This window comes from Trachypithecus francoisi, unplaced genomic scaffold (assembly GCF_009764315.1).
Source record: "Trachypithecus francoisi isolate TF-2019V2 unplaced genomic scaffold, Tfra_2.0 Lachesis_group1, whole genome shotgun sequence".
In the NCBI taxonomy this organism is placed as follows: Eukaryota; Metazoa; Chordata; class Mammalia; order Primates; family Cercopithecidae; genus Trachypithecus; species Trachypithecus francoisi.
In genome coordinates this window covers 62,219,359-62,235,342 of record NW_022681454.1, presented here as the reverse complement: position 1 = coordinate 62,235,342, position 15,984 = coordinate 62,219,359, and the positions used below count along the sequence as shown (strand labels likewise).

At 40.7% G+C, this 15,984-nt stretch overlaps 1 protein-coding gene across 1 annotated transcript in view; it reads left to right on the top strand.

The window, feature by feature from the left end:
- Nucleotides 1-597: 597 nt before the first annotated feature.
- Nucleotides 598-15,984, top strand: part of SLC4A4 (solute carrier family 4 member 4) — a 397,907-nt gene continuing 382,520 nt past the window's right edge. The window contains exon 1 of the mRNA XM_033214485.1: nucleotides 598-1,251. The gene's annotated coding sequence lies outside the window, so the exon portion shown is untranslated. The remainder of the gene's footprint in view (nucleotides 1,252-15,984) is intronic.

The window sequence follows — 15,984 nt, the reverse complement described above, 5'->3', positions numbered from 1 at the left end:
TTGCTTGGCAAACAGTACTTGAACCTCATTAATTACACTTAGGAACAGAATAAATACAAATAATCACTTTGCTAAGGCTGTTTTCCTAACTCCCAAGGAAGACAGAAAGGCATCAGTGACATAAGTGAAGGACACAGTTGACAACCACATTATCTTCAGACATTTTTTGTTAAAGGTGAACAATGACTTAACACTGTGTTACGGCAGCACTCTATACGCCCCAAGTTTTATAAAGTAGAGTCAGGAGTGATCTGAGCTGGGAAACGCATGCAATTTTAGGTCTGCATGGAAGCACAGGCTCTCCCCATGGGGAACTCTTCTGAGTAGGACAAAAAGTTGGACCTAGGACCCAGCCCAGGGCGTGAGAAAGAAGGAACCCGGGAGGCAAGAGCGGCTGGTCCGGAGCCGGGTCCTCAGCCAGCTCCGGGCGGGCGCTGAGCGCAGAGCTCAAGCCCCTGGCGGAGGCGGCGCGGCTCGAGGCCCCTCCCCGCCGCGGATGCCCGGGCGGCTGACGCCGAGCGGCGGCACCTAGCGGTGGGGGCCCGGCGGGCGGGCGGGCGCGAGCGAGGGCAGGGCAGTGGGCCGGCCGAGGCCACTTACGGCTTTAAATATGGATCGCAGGCTCGCGCTCGCTCAGCCGCGGCCGCCTTCCCTGAGCCCCCGCACCCTGGCTTGCTCCCGAGGGGCGCCCGGGCTGGCTCCACTGCTGCAGCGTTAGTTACTGGCAGGAACATCAGAGATCCCCATAAATATGCAGGAGCTGCAGGAGGCAAACTAGAGTAGACGCCCGCGCTCTTACACACTCGCTCGCCGAGCACCACGCGGGCCGTGTAGATATCCCCCCTGCGCCACCTTTCTCCCTCGCGGGCCCTTCAGGTTCCAGTCCTGCCTGTTCCGAAGAGCCTCCCGCCCCAGCGCCTTTGCCCGGCTCTCTCGCGCTCGCCTCTCTCCGGAGCGCGCACCCACCCAGGCGGCAAAGTTGTGACTACTTGGACGCGGGTGACTGGCGCCCCGCTCGCTCCGCGCCCCGCGCAGACAACTTCCCGCGGCTCGGCCCCGCCGCGTCCCGGGCTCGCGCCTCCAGGGATTCCGCGGTCCCCCAGCCTCCAATCCCGGCGGCGCGCCGGGCAGCGCTTCGGTGGCGGCGGCGGCCGCGGTGGCAGCGAAGGCGGCGGCGGCGGCGGCAGTGGCCGCTGCAGCCCCACACTCCGCCGCCAAACTGGAGGAGCGACGGAAGCTGGACCCCAGGAGGTGAGCGCCTGGCCCCGGCAGCTGCCGGGAGGGTCGATGGGGTCCCTGGCTACACGGCTGGGGCGGGCGCGAGCTCAGGGGCCGATCCAGTGGGGCGCGCAGGCGGCCTCAGCGCGCTCCTGGGAGGGAGAGAGAGGTCAATTGCGGGCCGGGCATCCCCTGAGCTGGGCGCGGGCGGTGTGTGGAGGCTGCTTCCGCGGAAAAGTACTTTTTTTTTTTCCTTCTTAGGGTTTAGAGGAAAAGTTTGGGTGGTCCTGCTTCTCCCTCACTGCTAAGTCCCTTGCGCGCAACTGGGCGTCTTTACGAGGACTGCGGGGCCAGTGTCTGCGGCGGGCTGGGCTCGGGCTCAGTGACACGTGTGTTACTGTGAGCCTGGGTGGTCGCCCTGTGACCAGGCACCTACTTGAGAGGAACACATCCCCAAACCCATCACAGGGGGAGATTTGGGGACTCTCAGTGCTACCGAGGCCGCGGTCCCCACTTCACTGCCCGCTCCAGGACGGAGCATTTACATCTCTCCCTGGCACGCCGAAGGCGGGGGGTGAGTCAGGCAGATTCTCTGCAAGTGGCACACACACATTTATTTGCAATGGATTTGGATAGGAGAGGCAGAGGTTAAACTGGAATTTCTTTTGGCCAGCTACAGCGGAGCTCTTCCTCAGGTACTGGGCAGCATGTGCGTCTTGGCAAGGAGAGGTGATTTCTTTTTTCTTAAGTGCATTTTACTCAGCCGTTGCCAGTCCGTTAATAAGTCACCAAAGGAAGGCAGGAGTTGGGAACTACATCAGCAAACAGCAGCAAGCACCATAAAGACAAAAGTTCTTACAGAACAAAAAGAAAAACTTGAATTGACGTGAAAGATGGAGAAGGAAGCAGTTCTACCTCTGTCCTGTCACTTTTTTCAGCGCTCTGTAAAACTGTTTTTTCTACCCTTCCTTCCCTCTCAAGGCCCTACCTTCTCAGCATAATTGATCGCAGCAAGCTCTTTCCAACTTGACACTGAAGAGCAGCGACCCCTTTGGCTTACCCTCCCCATTTCTTTTCCTAGTTCGCTTCAGTGCCCTGGAAAGTTGCTCCTAATGAGAAATCAAGAACACTGGGCTGTACTAAACGCTCATTGTCTCAGATCCTGGAACAGTTCCTTTCCTAAGAGACACTGTATTGTACTGTAGTTCTCTTTTTTCTTGTATCTTGGGACTTGGAGTTGTAATATTACCTGAATTAAATTAATTAAAGTGTACATTGCTCATTTGGGCTTATTTTTTTTCATTGTGATTTGAGTAGATTCGTCAATGGCATTAGAACAATATTCAGTACCTTTTTATAGCCAATGTAATGTCTTTTGAAAACGTCTCTGACTACAACTGTCTTTCTTGTGTCTATCATATTAGCATGTAAATAATTTATATGGTCATTTTAGTACTTAGACTGAACATATTAGTATAACTTCATTCAAAGGAAGTGTGCCTGTTTATTTTTCTATAGCTTTTATAGCTGAGAAAAAACTTTTACTTTCATTTTAAAGTTAAAAGTACTGATAGGATTCTGGTCTTTGTGGTAGATCTTGAAATTGAATGATTTGTTTTAACTGTATGCCACACTGTCAAGTAAGATGACACAGAAACTCTCATGTATGTAGGTGGAGACATGAAAGCAGTACCACTGCATTATGAGCTGTTGAGGCAGAGAGCATTTGTAGGAGTGCGGGTGATGAGAACAAGATGGGATATTTTGATAGTCCCAGCCATGTTTAAAAGAACTGAAAACTAAGAAACCCCCAACATTTTGGATTTAACTGTTCTTCAGAATGAGGGTTTTGGTGCCATTTGCTCTTTTGGGGTCATTTCTGGAGACTTACAAACATACATTAGACATCTTACCCAATGAGACTGGCAGAATGTACTCTCAGTTTAGATTAATGTATTTCTTTTAGTTCATGTAGTCAATATTAAATAACTCTAGATATTTGAATGTTAGTGCTATGATTTCAGTCTCTTAAATGATTAAGAGACATTTTGGATTTACAAAAATGTTGTGTGAAAGAAATAAAGGCAATCAGATTTAGAGGAATAATGTGATAGAAATCGGGTAACCTTTGGGACAACTTCCAGTAGGCCCTGATGGTAATCTCAGTTTTCGCTGAGTGCTGGCAGGTACAGTTTTGAGATTCTGATCCCTTGTTCTGATAAAAGTGATATCTGGCCATAGCTTACATCTTAAAGGAAAAGACAACACTTAAAGAAATGCACACTAGCTGGTGAATCATGTAAATAAACAGGATTCCTTGCCTGCCTCTGAGAGTGCTGTAGACCATGAGGACTGCTATTGTTAGGGGAGAAGAGTCCTGAGATACTCTGCTGGACTTAAGTGTGGTGAGATACATATTTGTTTCTTGGAGTTTCTTTGTGTTTATTTAAAATAATATGAATGAAATCTAAGACTGGGGTTGATAGATAAGATTGGGAGTGGAAAGAACAAACTGAGAAGAGGAAAATCTAATGATGATTAAAATTTCTAAGCAGTTTTTTCTTGATTGCTAAATGGAAGGAATCAGAATGCATGATTTGATGGGACAAAGGAAGCTATAAGCAGAACATGGATCTCAGTTGATGCTGTTTCCAAGGACAACCTGTGATTTATGAAATTTATGTATTTTTAGGGAGTCTTTTGGCAAAATGGATAAAGAACATCCAGGAAGCTAGTAAGACTTTACAAAACTGGATCTTACTACTTTTACATAATGTAGGAATCTTAGAGAAAAGGAGGATAAAGTTTTAAGGTCAGCTAAGTTGTATTCCAAATACATTTTGCCTTTCTCCCAATATTTAAGCTGTTGATACATTTGGGTCACAAAAATGGAAAATATGCTTCTGTTCTTCTGACACGAAGATGATCTTTTTATCCTCCGTAGTGCACACCTTTGGTTATTTTTCCAGCAATAGGGATGGATTCCCCTTTACTCAGTTCTGCCTAATATATGTTTACACACACACACACACACACACACACACACACAAATCATTTGTAGAGGCTGATTTAATTTTGTCAGAAGCCATATTAACTACTTTCATTTTTATTTTTTATTTTTATTTATTTAGTTTTTTGAGACGGAGTCTCGCTCTGTCGCCCAGGCTGGAGTGCAGTGGTGCAATGTCAGCTCACTGCAAGCTCTGCCTCCTGGGTTCACACCATTCTCCTGCCTCAGCCTCCGAGTAGCTGGGACTACAGGCACGCACCACTACGCCCGGCTAATTTTTTGTATTTTTAGTAGAGACGAGGTTTCACTGTGTTATCCAGGATGGTCTCGATCTCCTGACCTCGTGATCCGCCCGCGTTGGCCTCCCAAAGTGCTTGGATTACAGGCGTGAGCCACCGCCCCCGGCCACTTTCATAATACTTCTGTGGCAATGGCTTTTATTGTATTTGGTAGTCTCAGCAGTGCAATGACATTTCTAACAAGACATTGAAAATACAATGCGAGCCAGGTGCAGTGGTCGCAGATACTCTGGAGGCTGAGTTGGGAGGATCACTTAAGCATGGGAGTTCGAGGCTGTCATGTGCTATAAAATTGTGCCTATAAAATTGCTATGAAATTGTGCCTGTGAATAGCTACTGCACCTCAACCTGGGCAACATAGGGAAATCCTGTCTCTAAAAAATGAACAACTGTATAAATGCTAATGGCTTTATTTACTTGCTGTGGCAAAAGAGAGATAAAACTTTTTCTTCCAATCTTCCTAATGATGCCAATAATTTTATTCCTTAATGATAATGTCTTACTTGACGCTGAATATAGACGGTTCCAGACTTACTATGTTCGAGTTAAAATTTTTCAGAATTACAATGGTGTGAAAGCATTCACATTCAGTAGGGTCTATACTTCGAGTACTGATAACAACATTCTGTTTTTCACTTTCAGTACAGTATTCAATAAATTACATGAGATATCCAATAGTTTATTTGTAAAATAGGTTAGGCTTTGTGTTAGATGATTTTGCCTAGTAGGCGAATGTAAATATTCTGAACACATTTAAGGTAGATTAGGCTAAGCTATGATGTTTGGTAGGTTAGGTGTATTTGACACATTTTTGACTTGCAATATTTTCAATTTATGGTGGGCTTATCAGGACATAACCCACCGTAAGTTTAGGAGCCTCTGTATTGGAAAAAGATAGTGGTAGAAACAGTAATGTTGAAACTATGTGCCTCTGTAGTTGTTTGTGTAAACCAAAACATCATCTTGTTCTTCTTTCCTGATAACTAAGTAAATGTAAGGGATTGTTATGCTTACTGAGAAGAAGAGGAAACTATGTCAGAGAACCTATGCTTTTCTTAAACTTAACTGCAAATTATTGGTGGAGGTAGAAATGAATATTTTATCTTTTGACTGGTGATACATGTTTGTCGAATCACTGTCAGTGAATGGGTGAATGTCCTTTTAGTCACAGCAGAAGATACTAAAGCAGATAAAAGTTTATCCTGTTTTAAAGTGATGGTTTCCATTTTCTGTTGGTAATTCCGCTCAGTAGCAGTGCCCACTTGCCGCAACTTTATTTCAGGTTCTGCAATCCAGGGAGTGTTTCATGAGAGAAGAATTTTCAGTTTGGGTGTGCCAGTTTTAGCTACCATCTTGAGAGCTAACTTTTGTTTTTCATGTAGAATGAACACAGAAAGAAATTAAGTGAAATTAGGATGTTAAAGGAAATAAATAACCACCAACTGATATTTTGGAGTTTTGTATTTTTACTTTGTGGATAATTGTGTGGAAAAGGTTTACTCCTTGACTTGAATTTAACTCGAATTTCTGTATTAGAAACCTTAAGAAAATTTTAAATAATACTCCTAGTATGCTTTTTTGGGAGATTAAAAACATCAATATGAATAAAAATACAAAATGAGAAAGGAGTATGTTATGTTTAACACTGCTATAATAGTCTATGAGTGACACAACTAGAAAAATCTACTCTTAATATTTTGAGGATACCTTCTTATTTAAGGAGAAATTGGTGATTTTTTTTTTAAGTATATTCACTGGTTAATATTATTCTTAAAACTATTTTCAAGTAAATAAGCTTGTGGGATATGGACTTCTGTGTTAGTTAATTCTAGCTTTGGCCTGGAGATCTAATATTCACTGATAAGGTCTAGTAACAACTTCATCTATTTGAAACTCCTACATTTGGCATGTTCCCCAGCAAAAAAAAGCCTCTGAGCAGGCAAAATAGAGAGTAAAACAAGAAATACATTAAAAAGAATTTACTTTACTCCTAGGACATCCCTCAGAGTCAGTTTACTTTTAATACACATACTGTTCTATGATTGATTATAAAATTTCTAATCCCATAGCAAACAGTAAACTACAAAGTAGAAGACTAAAATGGGCTTCATTGGCAAATACATGGAAAACATTGAAAAGTACCTGAAAACAGCGTGGTAGTAACGGAAGAGGGAGACAGAGGTAAGAACTAAAGCAAGCGCAGTGGTTGAGGACTATTTAGGTGTGGACTTTGCCTCACTTCATTACACCCCCTTCTCCCTCCCTCACTTTCTCCTTTCTTCCTTCTTTTCTCTTCCCCTCTTCCTTCTGTTAAGTTTTATTGAAATACATTGGTCAGAAAATTGTATGTCATCATACCATCAGTAGACAGCTCAGCGATTTACCTAAGTGAACACATGCATGTAACCAGTGCCAAGACCACAATATAGACCATTGCTGGCATCCAGAAGCCTTCTCTAACTCCCTCTTCAAGTCATTACTTCCCCCCAAGGTAACTGCTCTCCTAATTTCTGAGACAGTAGGTTACTTTCACCTATCGTTGAACTTTCTATCAGTGAATTACATGGTATGTATTCTTGTGTGTGGCTTCTTTTGCTTCACATTATGTTGTGAGATTCATTCTTGTTTTGTGTGAAGCATCAGTTTATTCTCATTGCTGCATAGTGTTCTACTTTATAAGAACGCCACAGTACATTTATCCATTTTGTTCTTGATTTACTCATTTTGTTTGGGTTGTTTCTAGTTTTTGGCTATTATGAATCATGCTGCTATGACCATTCTTGTGTATGTCTTTTGGTGAGCATGTGGGAATTTCAGTTGTGTGTTTTGCCAGTTTAATTGATGGGACGGTTTTAGTAGATAGTGCCTTCCTTTAGAATTGGTACTAATCCACATTTCTACCAGCATTGTGTGAGAGTATTGTCTCCACCACATCCTTACAAAAGGGGTTTTGTATGTCTTTTTTTAAAGCCATTCTATTGGATGTATAGTTGTATCACATTGTGGCTTTAATTTGCATTTCTCAGAGTACCTTGTCTATCTTTTCATATGATTATTGTCTGTACTTTTTTTGTAAAGTACTCTTTCATGCTTTTTGCTCATAAAGTTTTTATCCAGTATCTTTTCCCAAGTAAGGATGATTTAAATACTTGGGGAGTTAACTTCTTTTATTTGTTTAGAAGGCTCAGCTAACCAGGCAAACTCATTCACCAATGCTTCCATCTAATAAGTAAATTCATGGGATAAAGAGATTATAAACATTTTGAACTTGTAAAAATGATAGTCTGAATCTTTGAAACTTTATCCCTAAAAAACAAAAAACCTAAACCAAAACAATATTAAGTAACTTTAATACAGCACTCAGAAACATGCAGAACTTGTCCTCAATGTTTACATAAAAGCAGAGCATCTTGTAATTTTGTATTGCCCAATGACCGATACAGATTTGTATTTGGAAGGTATGAGTTGAACATCCGGCTTTCTTGCTTATATTTGTTTGATTTTGAGAATTAAAAAAATCATCTGTGTCTTTTTTCCTTATTAAAATAATTATAAAACCTCATTCACTGAGGAGTTATGAGGAACAGATAAAGTGATCTTTATGAAATCTTGTTCAGCAGTGTAAATGGCCATATATGTTAGTTATTATTATTGTTATTGTATTCTTCAACATTCCTTATTCTTGAGTTGAATTGTGCCAGCACTGAGAACAGTTCCTGGCATATTAATAAATGTTTGTTGGCTGAATGAATGAACAACACATTTAAGCACTTTTCTTAAGCTGTTACTCTGAGTGACTCAAGCTGTGCTTTACATATTTTTTTTTCTCTAGGACTTTTACTTTTTATTGCTAAAGCTGAGTTGGAACCAAGGTTCATCAAGCATCATATTGAAAAATTGAGTCTAATAGCCAGCAGTTTGAGATCAACCATTTCACTATATAGTTCGTATTAAATTTATGCCCCCAAGTAACACACACGATTTGGAGAACCCTTGAAAATGATTACAGTGCTCTTCACTCCATGAGTGATCCCCAAAGCTTACACACTGAATATTTTTAGCTTCTATAATTAGAATGGCCACAAATTTCCAGATTTAAATTATTACAGTGGTTTCTCCAGTGCTACTACTTTGGAAGCCATGTTTTGTGTAAAATTGAACATTTAAGGATGAACAATAGCTGAAAACTGGAGCTTTTATAGTCCCTTTTCAGCTTAATATGAATAAGGTGTTTCACAGATATGTTGATTACAATGTGAAAGCAAACAGCATACACCTTATACACATTTGTGTAAAGCAACAATTCTTAACCCTTTGATAGGTCTGATTTTCAGCTGTTGACTTGATGTTGTAACTCTATTCCAAAAGTAGTTTAGAGGCATATTTTTATTTTTAGATTAAATAGATTTAAAATTTGTATGATTTTTGTTTTGGGGAATTACATGATCTTCCTTTAAATAATAGTAGGTATCGCTTTGAAAAATCAGGCTTGCAGCAGAAGAAACTTGAATATCTATATAGAAATCTAGTTAGATTTTCTTACCCAAAGACTGATGTTCTTTGTCTTTTTTCCTGAATTTGAGGTTTTTTTTTTTTTTTTTTAGAGCTTATGGTGTTCTTAGTTGTTTGCTGCCATCATTTAAGTATAGCTGTTCTGTGGTACTCAGAATACTGAGCATGTAACGTTTTACTTCAGAATAACATAAGTCAGTGTACATTTTATAAGGACGTTTACATATTAGGTAGTATACCGCATTGTGCTTGACGCAAATGTGGCCAATTTAGGGTGATTTAGTGGAAAATTGAATCATCTGGTATAGTAAACAGCTTTTGTTTTCTGTTGCAGACATAATGCTATGGAAAATTGAAATAAATGCAAGGGGTAGTTATGGTGAACCCTGTTAAGCTACTGTTTTAAAAATAGTGAATTTCAGAAAAGTCTCATCTTCTGAGTGATTTCATTCCTTTGAGAAGTTAAACTGGCTTTTTTTTAAAAACAAATGCATCCAGGCGTGCCTGGTTATTGCTGTATTTAAAGCTGGAAGCAAGGCTCCTCCTTTCGGTTCTCACTTGACACGTGGGATTTAAAAAAACAAGGGTATACTATGGATTTAGGGAAGGATACTTGTTTAACAAATAGGATTATGACAATTAAAGTAGCTAAACTGATCTCCCAAGGGAATGGGATTAGCTCTTCCATTTTTTGTGCTCTTCAGCATGGAAATCTGTTAGCCTTATTGAAATATTCCTGGCCGGGCGCGGTGGCTCAAGCCTGTAATCCCAGCACTTTGGGAGGCCGAGACGGGTGGATCACGAGGTCAGGAGATCGAGACCATCCTGGCTAACACGGTGAAACCCCGTCTCTACTAAAAATACAAAAAACTAGCCGGGCGAGGTGGCGGGCGTCTGTAGTCCCAGCTACTCGGAGGCTGAGGCAGGAGAATGGCGTAAACCCGGGAGGCGGAGCTTGCAGTGAGCTGAGATCCGGCCACTGCACTCCAGCCTGGGCGACAGAGCGAGACTCTGTCTCAACAAAAAAAAAAAAAAAAAAAAAAGAAATATTCCTAACGTCTCTAATACAAACCAGGTTTTTGCACCTTCTACCCCAGAAGGATCAGGAATGAAGTCCTGAAAGTGAGACTTGGTGAATATGTTTTGTTCTGAGTGAGGAATCAGTGGGACCATCAGTTAGGCTGAAAGTTTCATGGGATCTTGAGTGTTGATGGCTGCAGTCCTGAAACTCTCTCCTTGTGTATTGCATGACCACAGCTGTAGTGAGACATCACAGTTGAACTGCTTCACAAATTCCTTCGATTCCTTTGACCTCTGGAGACTCTGTCCTTAGGAATGTGAGATGAGCACTCACGATGTTAGCAGAAGGTAGGGCCTCATGGTAGGGAGTTTGCTAGAGTACTGATTACAATCGCCTTTGGAAAATGGCTGAGCATTAACAGATTAAGCAGAAACATGCAGCTCACACATTTGCACTTTTACAAGTTGCCAGGGAAAGGGAGAAGGTGGATAGGAAATGTCTCAAAAGATTTAGATAAACTAGATCAGATAATTTCCCTGGAAAATATATTAAGAAATGAAATAAAAACACCACTCCAAAAGCGTCAGAAGAAGAGTTCAAACACTTACATATTTTTATTGGCAAAACCTTAGGCAGTGAATTCCACACTTTAATTGATTTATTGCTTACTGCTTTGCACTGCCCTTTAATTGTTTCATATGTATTCATGTTGTCTACACAGTATACTTCCCCATGGTCCTCATAATGGCCAGAAAATGCTTCTTTAATGGAAGGATACTTGCTATTTTAAAAATATGTACTGGCCGGGTGCGGTGGCTCACACCTGTAATCCTAGCACTTTGGGAGGCCGAGGAGGGCGGATCACCTGAGATCAGGAGTTCGAGACCAGCCTGGCCAACATGGTGAAACCCCATCTCTACTAAAAATACAAAAATTAGCCGGGTGTGGTGGCTGGTGCCTGTACTCCCAGCTACTTGGGAGGCTGAGGCAGGAGAATTGCTGGAACCTGGGAGGCAGAGGCTGCAGTGAGCCGAGATTGTACCACTGCACTCCAGCCTGGGCAACAGAGCAAGACTCCGTCTCAAAAAAAAAAAAAAAAATGTGGACAGACCAGAGATCCCAAATCATCTTATCCAACTTTATTTAAACTGTATTTCTGGCTGGGCACAGTGGCTCACGCCCGTAATCCCAGCACTTTGGGAGGCCGAGGTGGGTGGATTGTTTGAGGTCAGGAGTTCAAGGCCAGTATGACCAACATGGCGAAACTCCATCTCTACTAAAAATATAAAAATTACCCAGGCATGGTGGCTGGTGTCTGTAATCCCAGCTTCTTGGGAGGCTGAGGCGGAAGAATTGTTTGAAGCTGGTAGGCGGGGGTTGCGGTGAGCCAAGGTTGCACCACTGCACTCCAGCCTGGACAACGGAGCGAGATTCCGTCTCAAGCAAACAAAAACAAAAACAAGAACAAAAAAACACTATATTTCTTCTGGAGATATTCCTTCAATGCAGTAGCTGTGATCATTGCTATTAGGCTTTTTACATACTTTTTGTGAAATTTGTTGTAATGAGGTTTGGAGCCCAGAGCTTTGGGGATGAATATTTGTTATTATGGTTTGTGATGTGTTATAGTTTCTCGGAAAAATTAATTAACTTATTTTGATTTGACTCTATTTGATCTGTTCTTTGAGTTGGATACAATTTTAGTTACTGATTATTTGAGATTAAAAATAAATTGTTAGCGCTTTCATAAATAACTTTTTGTTTTTAAATACAGGCTCACTAGAGTTGCAAAAATATAGTGCAGAGAGTTTTTCTGTATGCTTTTACTCATCTTCCCTCAATGACCACAACTTTAAAGATGCCTGAAAAGGCCTTTACCTAAAAAGATTTATAAGGAATTACAATTTTTATGCTTGCTCTGAAGAAAAAAAAGTATTTTACTGATTATATGTATAACCACAGATTATAAGAAATAGAGACACCTTCTAACTCTCTATTTTTGGGGGTTGTGGGTTTCTGTTGGAAAAGGTGCTCATGTGGCAGGCAAGAAGGAAGAGTCATTCGTTCACTTATTTATTCATATCTGTGAATTTGGTGTTTGCCTCATTCAAATCATTTAAAAAATATTGATCATATTGATTACATTGAACTAAGAGTTTGAAGTCTAAATGTTGTTCCTATAAAATCTTTCAAAAATATAATGCAAATAAAAATGAATGAGAGTAGAACTTCTTTTTTTAATTTTTGTTATACTTTTAAGTTCTAGGGTACATGTACACAATGTGCAAGTTTGTTACATAGCTATACATGTGCCATGTTGTTGTGCTGCAACCATTAACTCATCATGTACATTAGAACATGAACTCATCTTTTTTAAAAAAAAATTTGTTTATTTATTTTTTATTATACTTTAAATTCTAGGGTACACGTGCACAATGTTCAGGTTCGTTACATGTGTATACATGTGCCATGCTGGTGTGCTGCACCCATTAACTCGTCATTAACATTAGGTATATCTCCTAATGCTATCCCTCCCCCCTCCCCCCATCCCACGATATGCCCGGTGTGTGATGTTCCCCTTCCTGTGTCCAAGTGATCTCATTGTTCAATTCCCACCTATGAGTGAGAACATGCGGTGTTTGGTTTTCTGTTCCTGTGATAGTTTGCTGAGAATGATGGTTTCCAGCTGCATCCATGTCCCTACAAAGGACATGAACTCATCCTTTTCTGTGGCTGCATAATGTTCCATGGTGTGTATGTGCCACATTTTCTTAATCCAGTCTGTCATTGATGGACATTTGGGTTGGTTCCAAGTCTTTGCTATTGTGAATAGTGCTGCAATAAATATATGTGTGCATATGTCTTTATAGCAGCATGATTTATAATCCTTTGGGTATATACCCAGTAATGGGATGGCTGGGTCAAATGGTATTTCTAGTTCTAGATCCTTGAGGAATCGCCACACTGTCTTCCACAATGGTTGAACTAGTTTACAGTCCCACCAACAGTGTAAAAGTGTTCCTATTTCTCCACATCCTCTCCAACACCTGTTGTTTCCTGACTTTTGAATGATTGCCATTCTAACTGATGTGAGATGGTATCTCATTGTGGTTTTGATTTGCATTTCTCTGATGGCCAGTGATGATGAGCATTTTTTCATGTGTCTGTTGGCTGTATAAATGCCTTCTTTTGAGAAGTGTCTATTCATATGCTTTGCCCACTTTTTGATGAGGTTGTTTTTTTTTCTTGTAAATTTGTTTGAGTTCTTTGTAGATTCTGGATATTAGCCCTTTGTCAGATGAGTAGATTGCAAAAATTTTCTCCCATTCTGTAGGTTGCTTTTTCACTCTGATGGTAGTTTCTTTTTCTGTGCAGAAGCTCTTAAGTTTAATTAGATCCCGTTTGTCAATTTTGGCTTTTGTTGACATTGCTTTTGGTGTTTTAGACATGAAGTCGTTGCCCATGCCTATGTCCTGAATGGTATTGCCTAGGTTTTCTTCTAGGGTTTTTATGGTTTTAGGTCTAACATTTAAGTCTCTAATCCATCTTGAATTAATTTTTGTATACAGTGTAAGGAAGGGATCCAGTTTCAGCTTTCTTCATATGGCTTGCCAATTTTCCCAGCACTATTTATTAAATGGGGAATCTTTTCCCCATTTCTTGTTTTTGTCAGGTTTGTCAAAGATCAGATGGTTGTAGATGTGTGGTATTATTTCTGAGGGCTCTGTTCTGTTCCATTGGTCTATAGCTCTGTTTTGGTACCAGTACCATGCTGTTTTGGTTACTGTAGCCTTGTAGTATAATTTGAAGTCAGGTAGCATGATGTCTCCAGCTTTGATCTTTTGACTTCGGATTATCTTGGCAATGCGGGCTCTTTTTTGGTTCCATATGAACTTTAAAGCAGTTTTTTCCAATTCTGTGAAGAAAGTCATTGGTAGCTTGATGGGGATGGCATTGAATCTATAAATTACCTTGGGCAGTATGGTCATTTTCACTATATTGATTCTTCCTATTCATGAGCATGGAATGTTCTTCCAGTTGTGTCCTCTTTTATTTCATTGAGAAGTGGCTAATAGTTCTCCTTGAAGAGGTCCTTCACATCCCTTGTAAGTTGGATTCCTAGGTATTTTATTCTCTTTGAAGCAATTGTGAATGGGAGTTCACTCATGGTTTGGCTCTCTGTTTGTCTGTTATTGGTGTATAAGAATGCTTGTGATTTTTGCACATTGATTTTGCATCTTGAGACTTTGCTGAAGTTGCTTATCAGCTTAAGGAGATTTTGGGCCGAGATGATGGGGTTTTCTAAATATACAATCATGTCATCTGTAAACAGGGACAATTTGACTTCCTCTTTTCCTCATTGAATACTCTTTATTTCTTTCTCCTGCCTGATTGCCCTGGCCAGAACTTTCAACACTATGTTGAATAGGAGTGGTGAGAGTGGGCATCCCTGTCTTGTGCCAGTTTTCAAGGGGAATGCTTCCAGTTTTTGGCCATTCAGTATGATATTGGCTGTGCGTTTGTCATAAATAGCTCTTACTATTTTGAGATACGTTCCATCAATACCGAATTTATTGAGTGTTTTTAGCATGAAGGGCTGTTGAATTTTGTCAAAGGCCTTTTCTGCATCTATTGAGATAATCATATGGTTTTTGTCTTTGGTTTTGTTTATATGCTGGATTACCTTTATTGCCTATGTTGAACCAGCCTTGCATCCCAGGGATGAAGCCCACTTGATCATGGTGGATAAGCTTTTTGATGTGCTGCTGGATTCGGTTTGCCAGTATTTTATTGAGGATTTTTGCATTGATGTTCATCAGGGATATTGGTCTAAAATTCTCTTTTTTTGTTGTGTCTCTGCCAGGCTTTGGTATCAGGATGATGTTGGCCTCATGGAATGAGTTAGGGAGGATTCCCTCTTTTTCTATTGATTGGAATAGTTTCAGAAGGAATGGTACCAGCTCCTCCTTGTACCTCTGGTAGAATTCGGCTGTGAATCCATCTGGTCCTGGACTGTTTTTGGTTGGTAGGCTATTAATTATTGCCTCAATTTCAGAGCCTGCTATTGGTCTACTCAGGGATTCAACTTCTTCCTGGTTTAGTCTTGGGAGAGTGTAAGTGTCCAGGAATTTATCCATTTCTTCTAGGTTTTCTAGTTTATTTGTGTAGAGTATTTATAGTATTCTTTGATGGTAGTGTGTATTTCTGTGGGATCGGTGGTGATATCCCCTTTATCATTTTTTATTGTGTCTATGTGATTCTTCTTTCTTTTCTTCTTTATTAGTCTTGCTAGCGGTCTATCAATTTTGTTGATCTTTTAAAAAAAACCGGCCCCTGGATTCATTGATTTTTTGAAGGGTTTTTTGTGTCTCTGTCTCCTTGAGTTCTGCTCTGATCTTAGTTATTTCTTGCCTTCTGCCAGCTTTTGAATGTGTTTGCTCTTGCCTCTCTAGTTCTTTTAATTGTGATGTTAGGGTGTCAATTTTAGATCTTTCCTGGTTTCTCTTGTCGGCATTTAGTGCTATAAATTTCTGTCTACACAGTGCTTTAAATGTGTCGCAGAGATTCTGGTATGTTGTATCTTTGTTCTCATTGGTTTCAAAGAACATCTTTATTTCTGCCTTCATTTCGTTATGGACCCACTCGTCATCAGGAGCAGGTTGTTTAGTTTCCATGTAGTGGAGCGGTTTTGAGTTTCTTAATCCTGAGTTCTAGTTTGACTGCACTGTGGTCTGAGAGACAGTTTGTTATAATTTCTGTTCTTTTACATTTGCTGCGGAGTGCTTTACTTCCAACTATGTGGTCAATTTTGGAATAAGTGCGATGTGGTGCTGAGAAAAATGTATATTCTGTTGATTTGGGGTGGAGAGTTCTGTACATGTCTATTAGGTCCACTTGGTGCAGAGCTGAGTTCAATTACTGGA